Source organism: Saccostrea cucullata, unplaced genomic scaffold (genome assembly GCF_032062105.1).
Source record: "Saccostrea cucullata isolate Sc308-1 unplaced genomic scaffold, CSIRO_AGI_Scuc_v1 ctg1107, whole genome shotgun sequence".
Lineage (NCBI taxonomy): Eukaryota > Metazoa > Mollusca > Bivalvia > Ostreida > Ostreidae > Saccostrea > Saccostrea cuccullata.
In genome coordinates, this window is record NW_026940312.1 from 96,877 (window position 1) to 109,868 (window position 12,992).

The 12,992-nt window shown below is 30.9% G+C and overlaps 1 protein-coding gene across 1 annotated transcript in view; it reads right to left on the bottom strand.

Moving 5' to 3' along the window:
- The window catches only part of LOC134255098 (homeobox protein HOX3-like), a 28,248-nt gene extending 15,718 nt beyond the window's left edge, over positions 1–12,530 (bottom strand). Inside the window, exons 1-2 of the mRNA XM_062737612.1 lie at positions 12,296–12,530; positions 1,122–1,313 (exon numbers count right to left, since the gene is read on the bottom strand). The gene's annotated coding sequence lies outside the window, so the exon portion shown is untranslated. The remainder of the gene's footprint in view (positions 1–1,121; positions 1,314–12,295) is intronic.
- Between the last annotated feature and the right edge of the window lie 462 nt (positions 12,531–12,992).

Below are 12,992 nucleotides of genomic sequence, written 5' to 3' on the forward strand. Positions count from 1 at the left end.
TCATTCTCAGGACGACATGAAGACAAAAGAAATGCAAAAAAGTCTGCATATGATTTTTGTAACGAGTCCTTATAGGTTGTGCCTACAACTGCCTGATATTCAGAGGATTTCCGGTGGACTTTTCCTGTGGTATTGATCACGCGAACAAGATATTGGTAGGATTTCTAATAACGTATGATTTCCTGTCATTTCGCGTTTGATAGAAAAACATATATCATATATACCGAAGAAAGTGTCACCGAAGACCCATAAATATCTGATTCGCCTCCCGGGTGTCTATAGAAAGAAGAACCCCCATAGAGACACATCAAACATCTCCGGTGAATTACTTATAATACAGAGGTTTAGAGAGAAAAAAATGACTCTGTAACCGCAGTTTGATAAACTTCATATCTGTTGACATCTGCCCTTTTATCTTTTTTAAAGGATTTCAAATATTTCTTTCTTGAGACAATAAATGAAAAGCCATAGAAGAAAAAAATCAATTTGGGTCTCAACAAACAAAATGGTTCTTTGCCATGCCACCGGGTATATCACTGGAAAAGGGCGACCACTTTAAACTGGATCAAAGTTGAAGTTGTTATGCATATTGCATATATTTACATACAGCTGTTTGCTTCTTGATATTTTGCTATAATTTCGATTTTGAAAACGTAGTCCTAAAATTCTGTTTTAGTCTAAGAGTTATATTTACTTGTATTTCATGAAGAAAAATGTTAAATTTTATGGCATATAATTAAAAATTACATTATGCATGTTGATTGCCAATTATCTTCACAAACATAAATACACGTGTAAATGAAAATATTATTAGATAATTGATCTTTTTGTTTTTCTGGAAGTAAGATACACAAGTAATCCAAAGACTCTCATAGAATTTCACGGTATTCTGCAATTACAATGGATGATATCCGAAGTCTAACATCAAAACATTCCGATTGCTGAGTGAGCTAAAGAAATGAACTTTAAGTAAAGTTATGGGGCAATAGACGGAGGTAATTCACTTATCTAGACACTTACAACTGTACAGCAAAGTTAAGGCAATGCCAGTAGAGATCTCGCACGTGAAGGTGGCCTTGACAATCGTGGGAAAACTTTGATAAATTAAACTAAAAACTTACCTTTTGATGAAAAGGTGCGCTAGGAATGCTCCACGTTAATGCTTTGTTCCCAGGTGTACAACATTCGAACTATTGTATTTTTATTTGGATATGGTTTCAAGAAACTGCGACCATTCGCCAACGAGAACGCCTCCAAACAATCGTTTTCGAAGTTTACCACAATACCTCAATGTCTAGCAACGTATCATTTTCCTGCAAATGAAATAAAATCCAGAATTCCAAATTTTACCCTTTTTATAATTTTATGTAAATAAGAGGCAAAAAAGAAAACTTATAGAAGATAAAAATAAATCAAGGATTTCTAGATTTAAAAGAAAATATTATAAAAAAAGAGAAATAAGAGTGTTGATTTACGTAACAAAACCTGAATCTTTGCCTGCCAAGCAAATAGCAAAACAAATGAAGGAATTCCAAAAAAAACCTCCTAACAAAAGAACTTTCATTAACCGTGTCAGTGTGTCTGCATCTAATACAAGAACGAACAGTCATCTGAACACATTGACGAGAACACTGAGATATAAAACAAGGAAGGGGTACACATGTCCATGGAACAGAGACGATTGACATGCCGAATCCTCTACTGAAACCAGGAATTGGTCACTAATGACTCCCAGAGAAACACAAGAAAGATAAGCATGTAGATGTTAGCTTTGGCCTGAATAAAAATAAGTTTACCAGTCATAGAGTATGAAATTTAATTGCAATTGAGTTGTAATTGAGAAATTCTCTCTCTCTTTCTCTCTCTCTCTCATTCTCTAGTGTTTATGTGAGGGTATGTGTGTTTGTTGTTTGTTTTTTAAAAAAGACCTACAAGACTGATATGGCACACCACACACTGACTGATTCAAAATAACTAATCTGTCAATGTTCTTGATTTATGTTTGAGACAGAGAGAGAAAAAAGCTTTTAAAATATTGTCTACATTGTCCTATTCGGGTATCAGTGTGAAGAAGGTATCACATTTTCAATGCAGATCTGAACGACTGATAAAAAAGGAGAAATTAATGGCAAACATCATTAACGGGATTGCCTGCAAATTACTTGCCGATTCATGGGGGCAACTTTCCAGGTTGAATTTGAAGAAGTTTTTACACTGGGAATAGATGAGCTGACATCGCCGGTGCTTGGTGATAAATTAATATTACGAGAGTCGTTTGTCATTTTCTCTCGTTTTCTTATTTCAAGAATTCATTGCCACAAAATCATTTGGTGACCAAAATTCGATAGATACACACGGAATTTATGTGTATATGTGGTGTTTCTAGATTATATATTTTGTTTTCGGATACAGAGCGCTCTGTTTATGGTTTTCTGGATTTTTATTTTTTAATTCTGTGGTGATGTAAAAATCTTCATTGGATATACCACGACCCGAGGAAATTTCAGAGGAATAATTATTTCTTATATGATGAGTGTATTTTTGTTACAGTATTTGCATTTTGAACGTTCCTATGGATGATGCAATAACATCCAGTTTGATGTGTTGTTTATAAAATGAAATCAATTTAAACCCGTATAGTAAATAAAAAATAGTGTATGAAGAAAATAAACTAAAAAGTAAGAGATATCAATTTATAAATTAAAAAAATTGGCAAGGATATAATTTTACATTTCAATTAATCAATATAAGATGCGTATAACATAAAAAAAAATTGCTGATGGCATTTTTATTCAAAACATTGAAGTCGATCTTGGTTAAATATTTTTGTTAACCTCAAACTGTTTAAAACCATTTCCTACCATAAAAAAAGGCTATTTTTGTTAGACTGTTAGTACAGAAATCTGTTGTTTAAATGTTTTATATTATATTTATTGAAAGGAGGATTTGTATCGGCTTTTTAACCTGCCTTATATCTAGTACATACATGTATATGTACGTATACTTGTAAATTTTTCGTATTTATTTCAAAAGAAAATATGAATTCAGTTACATAAAATTAAACCTACGGTCAATTTTCTTTCATTTGAAGTTCACGTGATTGTTATTTACTACAAAACTTTAAAATATCACTTACAAGTATATATATTTAAGAAATAATTCATACGTACCGTCATCTTCATTTTTATTTGTTTTTTGTTTCTTTTCCAATTAATATAGGTTATATATTTTTTAATACTTACTATATTAATAGTTAAAATATCTTTAAGTAAAAGTTCAGAAATTCTCTCTCTCTCCCTTTCTCTCTCTCTCTGAGCAATATTTTTAGAGCATCATTGAGAAGAAATCTAAACAAGCAATTCAATCGAATTATTATTTCAAGCTTGTGTGCCCTCTTTTCCTCCCCATGGCCGTATCGTGTCCCCACTAAATAAACTGGATTCGTAACAATAGCGAAGTCGACGAAGGGAATTTGATATATTTATTATAAGCCCAGTTTAGATCGCCTCAAAGAAATAGAAACCAAGGAATCTGACAGCTTTGGGGTCGTGCAAGGGGAAAGGTGTAGGGGCGAGACCTTCCGAATGTCTCCGTAGATACCCCGAAATATATCTGATCAGAGGGTTACTGTGCGATCAAGAATAATGGAAAAGTGTCACGAATTATTCCAATTTGTTTAACTCTTGTTAATTTCACCTCTTTTATTTTATTAAGTAGTTTTGTCTGATGTTAAAAAAAATTATTTACTTGTTTTTATTAGTTGAGACACCTGATGGCATGAAATTTTATTTCAAAAAAGAAAAATATATAATTATTTTTATTTTTTAAATAAAAACATATCATTTAAAAAGGCATTCTAAAAAGTATTTTTAAAAAACTAATTTCAATACATTTTTTTTTTATTTTCCTCCTGAAAACTCTTGGATGTCCGTTTCACGCTTATTTTCTATCTTAAAAAAAGATATTTTTCATTAACCAAAAACATAATAAATAATAAAAAAAATGATAAAATAAAAATCGGGTATTCTTTCAGAGTTCAATGTGTGTAAATGATATGCTGTCTAATACAACCTCATGCACTTCAATTTTTTCCTAAGCTTATGAATAATTGCTATATTTTTGTTACTTGTTCCTGTTAATGACACATTTGCATAACTCCTCCCCGAAAAACATAACAAAAGATATAGAGATAGATAAAAAATATTAGAAATATTTGAATATCAACTGAAATGAATTATTATTTGTAAATTAAAATAATAATATTAATAGAAAGAAGTTGATATATAAGATTTTTTTTCAAGAAAAAAAAATCAATAGTTAGAAAGAAGTTGATAAACAGGAATAAAAGAATAACCGTATTTCTTTTCCAGAAAATTTCAAAAAAAAAATATTTATTAAAGTTTTTATTTTTTAAATACAAACATCCCCAAAATGTTTCGATTACCCGAGATTTATTGATGATCCTGTTCCACCAAAAATAAAAACAAAACAAAAAGCAAAAAAACAAAACAAAACAAAAACAAATAAACATGCAAAACCAAACAACCGAGAAAAATGAATAAACTAATAAAAACACACCCAGGAAAATTATAATATACACAACTTAACGATTTTTCAAAGTAGTGTGTTTATTTATATATTTTAAAAAACACAGATCAAAACTACTTAGATATGATATTCATTGATTTATCCATTTTATTGATATTTACGGAAAAATATTGAAAATAAACGATAAATTTTACTCGGAAAAATATCTATGAAAAATGATAGATTCTTTATTTTTAACTTGTTTAAAAGCATTTGCATACTGGAATTCCGTACCTCTTCGTTCAAGTATCACCCAAGTTTTATTCATAATTTATGGAAAAAAATCAACAATATGTTTTGAAGAATTTGACATTAATTTAACCCCCAAACAAACAATAAGCATTGAACCCCGACGGACCCCGGCATTGAAATGTTTTTTAGCTCCACTTGATAATGCTGTCAAAGTTTGGGTTCTCCACCCCGCGCGCAAACCCAATACTTGTACGACAGACACAGACACAAAACCAGAAAACCGGAACTGTCAATCATAGTCACAAAAACGCTTACAAACCATTCGTTTTTTCTAAGAGGTCCCCTTCTCCTTTCTTTATTTTAGTATCGCATAAAAGGGTCATTTCAGACCAGAGAGAAATAGGTGACTGTAGGAAAGGAATGGAGGGAGAGGTGTTCAAAAAATTATTTTCAAACATTTTTTTTCTCACAGGAATTGTATATTTTCCATTTACAAATTAAGAAATATATTCCTAGTTCTTACAGTCTTTTTATGTTTAATTTCGGCTGATTTACGATTAAGATAATATAATAATTTTTAAAATTATCCAGATATAGTTGATACCTAATCCTTGGCTTATCTTGCACTAATTTAAAATCATATATTGATATTGTAAAAATAATGAATAATTTACAAAATTTATAAATTAAAATTCATGATCTGTGTAGATTATGGGGTACATTGGAATGTAACTACAATTAGGCACGTGCATATGAACACCGTCTTTGACTCCACCATTTTATTCTAGTATGTACATTTCAGACAGGACTGGCAAACAAGGAAAACATTCAACAGGATGGACTTTTAACTCTTTGTAAATCATTCAGTTATATGAATGAAAGTACCAAAATAAGGGGGATAAGGTTATTATGTCATTAATTTCTGAATATTCCTTAAAAATGTCTCATCTTGTGTTTTGTCAAACGAATTTTACCTGAGTTTTGGTTTAAATTTAGAACATTGCAGTATAATCGATAACGATCTGTAATACTATTTTTGCTTTCACTTTTGGACAATATTTCATTCAAGGATTGTTAAAATCATAACATGATTCTACCTTTCATTATTGAAAAATGTGAGATAGTATTGCCTATAGTTACAGCAATTTATTTCAGTAGCCCAGAGCTCCTCTATTCTTTGACAAAATGTAAATCGTTCTCGCCGGGAAGTCTGTCTACCTACTGTACCTGTCACAAAAACACCATGACAACCCAACTGTTTTAATTTTCTGCCGTGTATCTATAGGGATTCAGCCAAATCCAATGTAGCCGTGCGAACTTCTGGAAATTCGAAACTGTTTTATGGCGTTAATCCCTCGTAACGCTCTCCCTTCATAAGTCGACTTCAATCGTGTATATTATTGAAATGGGAAACTCACTTCATTTGGTCATTAGTAGGAGGCAAGTCTTTCTATCTATTATGGGGTTGATTTACGGCAAAGGTTTAAAGTCTATCCGACTACAATCGTGAAATCTTATTGAGAAACTATTGAGACGCGGCTTTTATGTGTGATAGTCAATTGGAGTGAATGAGGCAATTTGGGAAAGGACCATAAAAACGACGAATGGTACCGCAAAACAGGGAGCGGACAATACGAATCAAAGGCGCATTAAAGGCTGGAAAATTAGGACCGCGCTCTATATCCACGATACGTGTATAGCATTCCTTCTAAACGGATTACTAACTCTGATGAGAAGCTCAGGACTCAAGATTTATGGTTAATCTTCCTCGTATATTAAACTTAAGTTTGCTGCTGAAAAAAATCATTTCATGGCAATAACTGGTACCTGTTACTCATGTTTATCATATAAAATAGAAATTCTGAAGAACACAATGCCAAAACCTGTAATTGAATCCTGTAGGTATGAGTTATATTTTAAGCATTAGTTCATTCCATACCTTAAAATAAGTTGTTAAGATATTTTATATGAAATGATTGAGAAAACATACGTTATTCCTCTAGCTGACTGGACTCGTGGACATACAAGAGGTATAGATCAAACTGACAGAGAAAACCAAACAAACACGAATAGGTTCCGAAAGGTCCAAACATTAGAGAAATGATGGATAGAATTTAACATCAGCTTATGTTTCACAGTGGAAACTTATACGTATTTCATATAAAACTCAAGACGTAAAATGTGAAATACCATATAGATGGGTCTGCTCAATCGTTTATATTTTGACACCCCACTATTATTCGGTTATGTTTTGTAAATTAATCACCAGGATCTCAGTTTGGTTCTCTTGTTAGCAATACACTGGATTTCCATTTTCTGTACTCATGTTTGATAAATAAAATAAATTCATATAGAAAACAAACAGTTTCAATGCACAATGTCTTTGAAATTTTGAAACGGTCAAAACTTTATGTATCTATATACATGTATTTCAAATCCTAAATCAGCTCTTCCTTGTCCATGGGTATGCCATGCGCTTATTTCTTAATCTTACAGATGCTTGAAAAATCAATTTAGTTCCTTTGCAATGCAAACATTTAAGGAACTACATTTTTATTCGTTGTTACTTCTCATCAAGGTTTTATAATCAGACTTCTAATAAATATTTTCCTCGTCACTTCAATCTTTCTGTTAAAATTTAAGCAATTTTATTGGATCATGGGCCATATTAAATTAATAACTGTCACTATCAGCGGGACATTCCCCTGTATTCAAGCCTTTTTTCTATATTCGTGATATTTAAAACCTATGAATTTAGTTTAACAAAAATTATAGATGATTTAAAAATGAGCAGTATTTTATGAAATTTATTTTTATTACAGGGACACGATTCAGAACAATTATATACATGTATCTGAGCTATGCAATCCAAATTTCACCCTCTCCCAAACACTAGCTCATAAATCCGAGTCTATCTTGATGTCATGTTAAGGTACATGTACATAGATGTTGGAGAATCTTAATCGCGTATTTCTGTAAACTCAACAACACAGCAGACAACCTGTTGTTATAAAAAGAAACAGTTTCCATGTCAAGGTCCGAGAAAATAGATCATTTAGATACCATTATCGATTGCCTTCCATCAATTTAACATTGGTTTCTATCGATACATCATTTCGCCCGCAGTATGTTAACCAAAAAAAACGAGCAAGAGCTTCGTAGAAGAGGTAGAAAAGATATCCCTTCCTACGTAATTCTGAAAACTGCGGAAATGATACCAAGATATTGTACAGGGACCACAAAAAGAAAGAAAATCTTGATTTATTGTTCACGACTCAACGATACGTGATACCAAGTGCTGCTTAACCCTTTTATTTCCATTCAAGTGCATTCTGTTTTGAAATAACTTCTGATCAATCGTTTCGATTAATTGGTCAATTATCGACTGTTATAAATACCAATAGCCTTTTGAAAGACACAGTTTTGCAGCACACAAGCAATTTTGTACAATTATGTTCCTTATCGATCAGTGTCTGAAAACTTTATATTTAGGACGATTTTAAAGAAAATATCAATTTTCCGTCATACTTACATATATTACTGCACATTTATTATTTTCTAGCACAATAAGTCTAACCTTAATAAACGTGCCTACCATATCAGCTTATGTATAACGTTTCTTTATTTTTTTCTTTAAAATTGCTCTGATAACTTCCAAACAAGAAGAGCAAGATGGATCTATCAGTATTTACACTGCAAGAACAATGCTGATAATTCTTTTTGAATATCCCATTAACGTACAGCACTGCTGTATTGTACAGATTTGTGCTTGATATAGCTAATAAATATCTGGAAAGAATTGAACTTGACATATATTAAAGTTTATGTAACCAGATCTAGGATCTGATACTTTTGAACTAGCTTTTCTTAATTACTAAACCCTATGATTCTCATTTCAGAATTGGCATCGTGTCAGTTTGCTAATAAATGCATAGTAACGCTTTAGTAATAGATAAGCATTCTCTGTTAAACATTTTTTTTTATTAATTTCTACAAAGTGTAGTAGAAGGTAGTTTTCACCTGTACTATTTTATATTTATGTGATTTGCTGTTCGTTGTAAAAGATACCCCATCCCAAAAAAACACCTCTCAGATAAACCAACTTATTTTTTCAAAAATACAATCTTTAATGTAGTTTTTATGGGAATAAAATCATGCTCGTAGTCGCGAGTTGCGGAGACCAACAAAGTAATTATTAAGTCCTATTTCCATTTAATTAAAGTTTTATGTTAAAGTTTTATTTCTCAAAATATATTTCAAATATATTGTTCTCTATGTGTTTCAAACATTTAATGGCTGGTACACGTGCTCATTTATGGTGTTTACATTAACAAAACGATATTGCTAAGAATTTCTAAATTTAATTTTAACGTCTCCTTTATTCAAAGCATTTTCTCATCTATCGTACATTTACTTTAAAAGATCAAAAAGTTTTAATGCAAAAGATATTTACTGATAATTTGTTTTTTTTTTCGTAGTTATAGTTCGTAGTTATAGTATTTTGATAATCATGGTCAAGTATTTAACCCTCCTTTCCTCATATCTCTTTTTTGTGGTTTGTTATGTAATATTTTGTTTTTCGTTTTTTATTTTTGTTTATTTTTGTTTTGGTCATTTCAAGCTCAAAATATGTACAGGAATGTCTGGAACACCCGCGTTGGAAGTAGCAAAAATTACCAAAGAAGTGACGAATTCTACATCTCTAGAAATCCCTGAAGTCGCAAGGTTTTATTACAGAGAACAGGAAGGGTTGAATTTTAACACCTCGGTCATAAAACCGCAAGTACCAGTCACCAAAAGAGATTGACCATTCTAAAGAAACACTGTCTCCAACGAAGTCTTTAAGATGTTCTTTCATTACTTGTTGCTTAAAATCACGAGAAGTCAGCACAAATAAGTAGTGCAAAAATATAATTCCGTACACTAGAATGACAAGGAGGGAGAAAGAGAAGAATCTTTGTTGGAAACGTATCATGCCTTGCTTTGATTTTGTGCATTTTTCACCTACATCACTTCAAACGAAGTTTTTATTCAATTACTTTTGCTATCATGTTTTATGTATTTTGTTGGATGACGACAAACCTTGTTTGACACGTTGGTTGATGTTAATCTGCTATTTGCTACAAAGTGTTACACACCTGCTTAAAATTAACTGACAATAAAACAAATAGAGATTCGTAGCGCGTCTTTAAGCTGTCGAAAAATGATAAATTACAATTCAGAAAAACTGTCACAATTCCCACTTTCGTTTCAACACGCATCTGATCTTGTTCATCTGGGAGATAATTACGAACGCACTGAAATCTAAGCATCTTTTGTTTAATTTGGATAACATGCAAAAAATTATCAATATTGATATTTTTTGCTAATCATTCACCCCAAGAGACATGATAGACTGTAATAATGCGGCACAAGTCTAGTGTAGGCCATAAAAATTATAAATTTTGTAAACTGTGTTCAATCGATTTTGTTATATTTTAAAACTTTGTTGCTTAAGCATTTAATATGCCTAGATAATCAAATAAAATAAAAAAGGGTTTTTTATCGATACAGTCTGTACAAAAAAGGAGCAAAATTGAATTCTGCTTAAGTCATTATTCAGTGCATCGAAATACATTTACAATTTTACGTAGAACTTTGGTAAAAAAAAAAAATAATAAATAAAGAAGAAAGAAATGCTAAACGGCAATTTTGGACAAAGCTTGATATCACGGGGAAAAAAATTATCAGTTATTCACATAAATTAAAATAAAAACATTCATGCCACACAAAACAAATACGTGGAAAGATAGAATAAAATTATTCTATAGATAATTTTAAATAATGGAATACGAAAGTAAGTTTCAGAATCAATCCAATTTTAGGATTGCTTAAAACAGCGTTTTAAAGATATGACTTTATGCAATATTTCATTTAAAAAATTTCAATGTTTTAATAGACCATCGAAATTTTTCTGGATCCACATGGTTACAAATTCTGTATATATTGTAAATATGTTCAAAAATATAAATTCCGTAGTTTAAAAAGTATTTTCGTTTCAAAACCATTTCAAAGGCATACATAAAATGTGTATTTGATTCTTTGTTTCAAAATTGATTATTTATCTATTATTTTTGCTATTTTCTAAATAGTAATTGATAGTATATAGTTCAACCAAGTTATCTTCAGAATCGATGAAAAGAAACTAGAAATATCGTTGTTGGTGTTTTTTTCTTTTCAAATATTTTCGATAAATGTTTTCAATTTAAAAAACATTACAGAATTAAATGACAAATTTGATTTCTTATTTATTTCTTCAAATGTTTGTATTTCGTATTAAGTTTCTGACCGTATCCATTTACACATATATACGTTTTCGGGTCATAACAAAAGATCAAATGAAACATCTTAACCCAATCCCCTTCTGGAGAGTGTCCCCTGAATGCAGTACGACCCCTCGGGGCTTCTGTCTCAGCCAGGGATAGAAGTATCTCATTTATTTTTCATTACTATATGGCGTTCGGAGCGTGTGTTTGGATGGCACAACAAGGTTTTAAAATCAATGTCCTCGCTATCAAAATAAAAAGGCCCGGCCAACTGGACCACTGACTTATTTCTGAATGGCGAGAAAAAATGACGGTAAAGGTGAATGATTAAACAACGTAACCACATTAAAGTAGAACTTTATGTTGTCTACAATTTTACTCTGAATGACCATCGTTTGTGTGTTTATCTGTGTGTTTTCTTATCTTCAAAGACAGTTTCAGAAATGTTAGATAGGATAGATATTATATTACCCTACTCCTATGTCTATTTTCAAAATTCTCTAATAACATTCTAGTTTTTATCTATTCTACGTCAAGACCTTGTACAAAAAATGACAATATATATTGTAAAAAAAAAATGTCATACACCAAAGATACTTTAAATTAAATATATTTCACAAATCAGTCTTTCTCGTTGGTATATAAAAATCACGACAAATTTCCTATTATGAGTATGGCAATAACAAAATATCCGCAGTGTATCTAATCACATTTTCACTTAGTCCACACTATAAAAAATTCAACAAATGATTTTTTTTCACATACATGTAAATCGTGTCCACTTTGATTTCATTATCAAAAACTTTAAAAGCAAAACGTTTTTGTTGTATCTGGAACATAACCTCCAAACTAAAGCATCAATTTTCAAGCCTATCATTTAAACAAATAATTGCAAGAGACACTTATAATCACTTTTAAACTCTTCCCTTGACTAAAGACCCTCCCCTTAAACATGCAAATTAAACCAGGCTCTTAATGATCTTTTAATGTGTATTTTATTATCATCGTCAAAAAACCTGCAGCCCAAATGAGCATACGAGTGACTTAATTCAATATTTTAGTGTTTAAAAATTATCCGACAATATTATATGATCATAAACCGTTAGATTTATTGTTTTATGAGCGCTTAGATGAGGCTTCAATTGGTTGTTTTCCTTAATTACATGATGTTATAGACCGTTATAGATCTTGATATACAGAAAATGTATTACCTTTCGTCTGGCGGTGATAAACGAGGCCTCTCTTCGTCTTGCGCAGAAACCCATAAACTAGGGCCCGGTAAACTCATAAAATACCAGCCTGTCATTTTCAATATGGGGTCACGTGACCTTGATTTGAATGTGTAAGGAGAAGAGGCAGTTATATTCACTTTCTGATAGGTCAGACTGTGATTAGACAAAATAGCAGGAATAATGAAGACGAAATACGGAATCTGCACTTCAATTTTTTTTTTATAACCCTGCTGAAAAGAAGATAAATCTTTAATGAACAAAATATTTCGAAATGATTAATATATATGGATAAATAAACTTTGTTGTCATTTTTTCCAGTGCACAAAAGAAATATATTAATTTAAATATTAATTGTCAAAAATACGTAATTGAATTTATTATTTAATTTTTATTACAAGCTATTTGTTGACTATTTTATGATCAATTATGTTTAATCTAGTGTCACACGCATCCCTGAATATTTTTTAAATTTCGTTAACAAAATATGAAAAAAAAAAATTATTTGTATCGATTGATCTTTCAATGCCATAATTACATTTTACTGAAAAAATAATAAGTGAAAAATATTAATTGCATACATACATATATTTTTAATGCAAATGCGATGTATGTACAGATGTTCAGCAGAATTGAGTAATAAAAATTAATTATTTACACGAATGTATTTAAAAAAAAT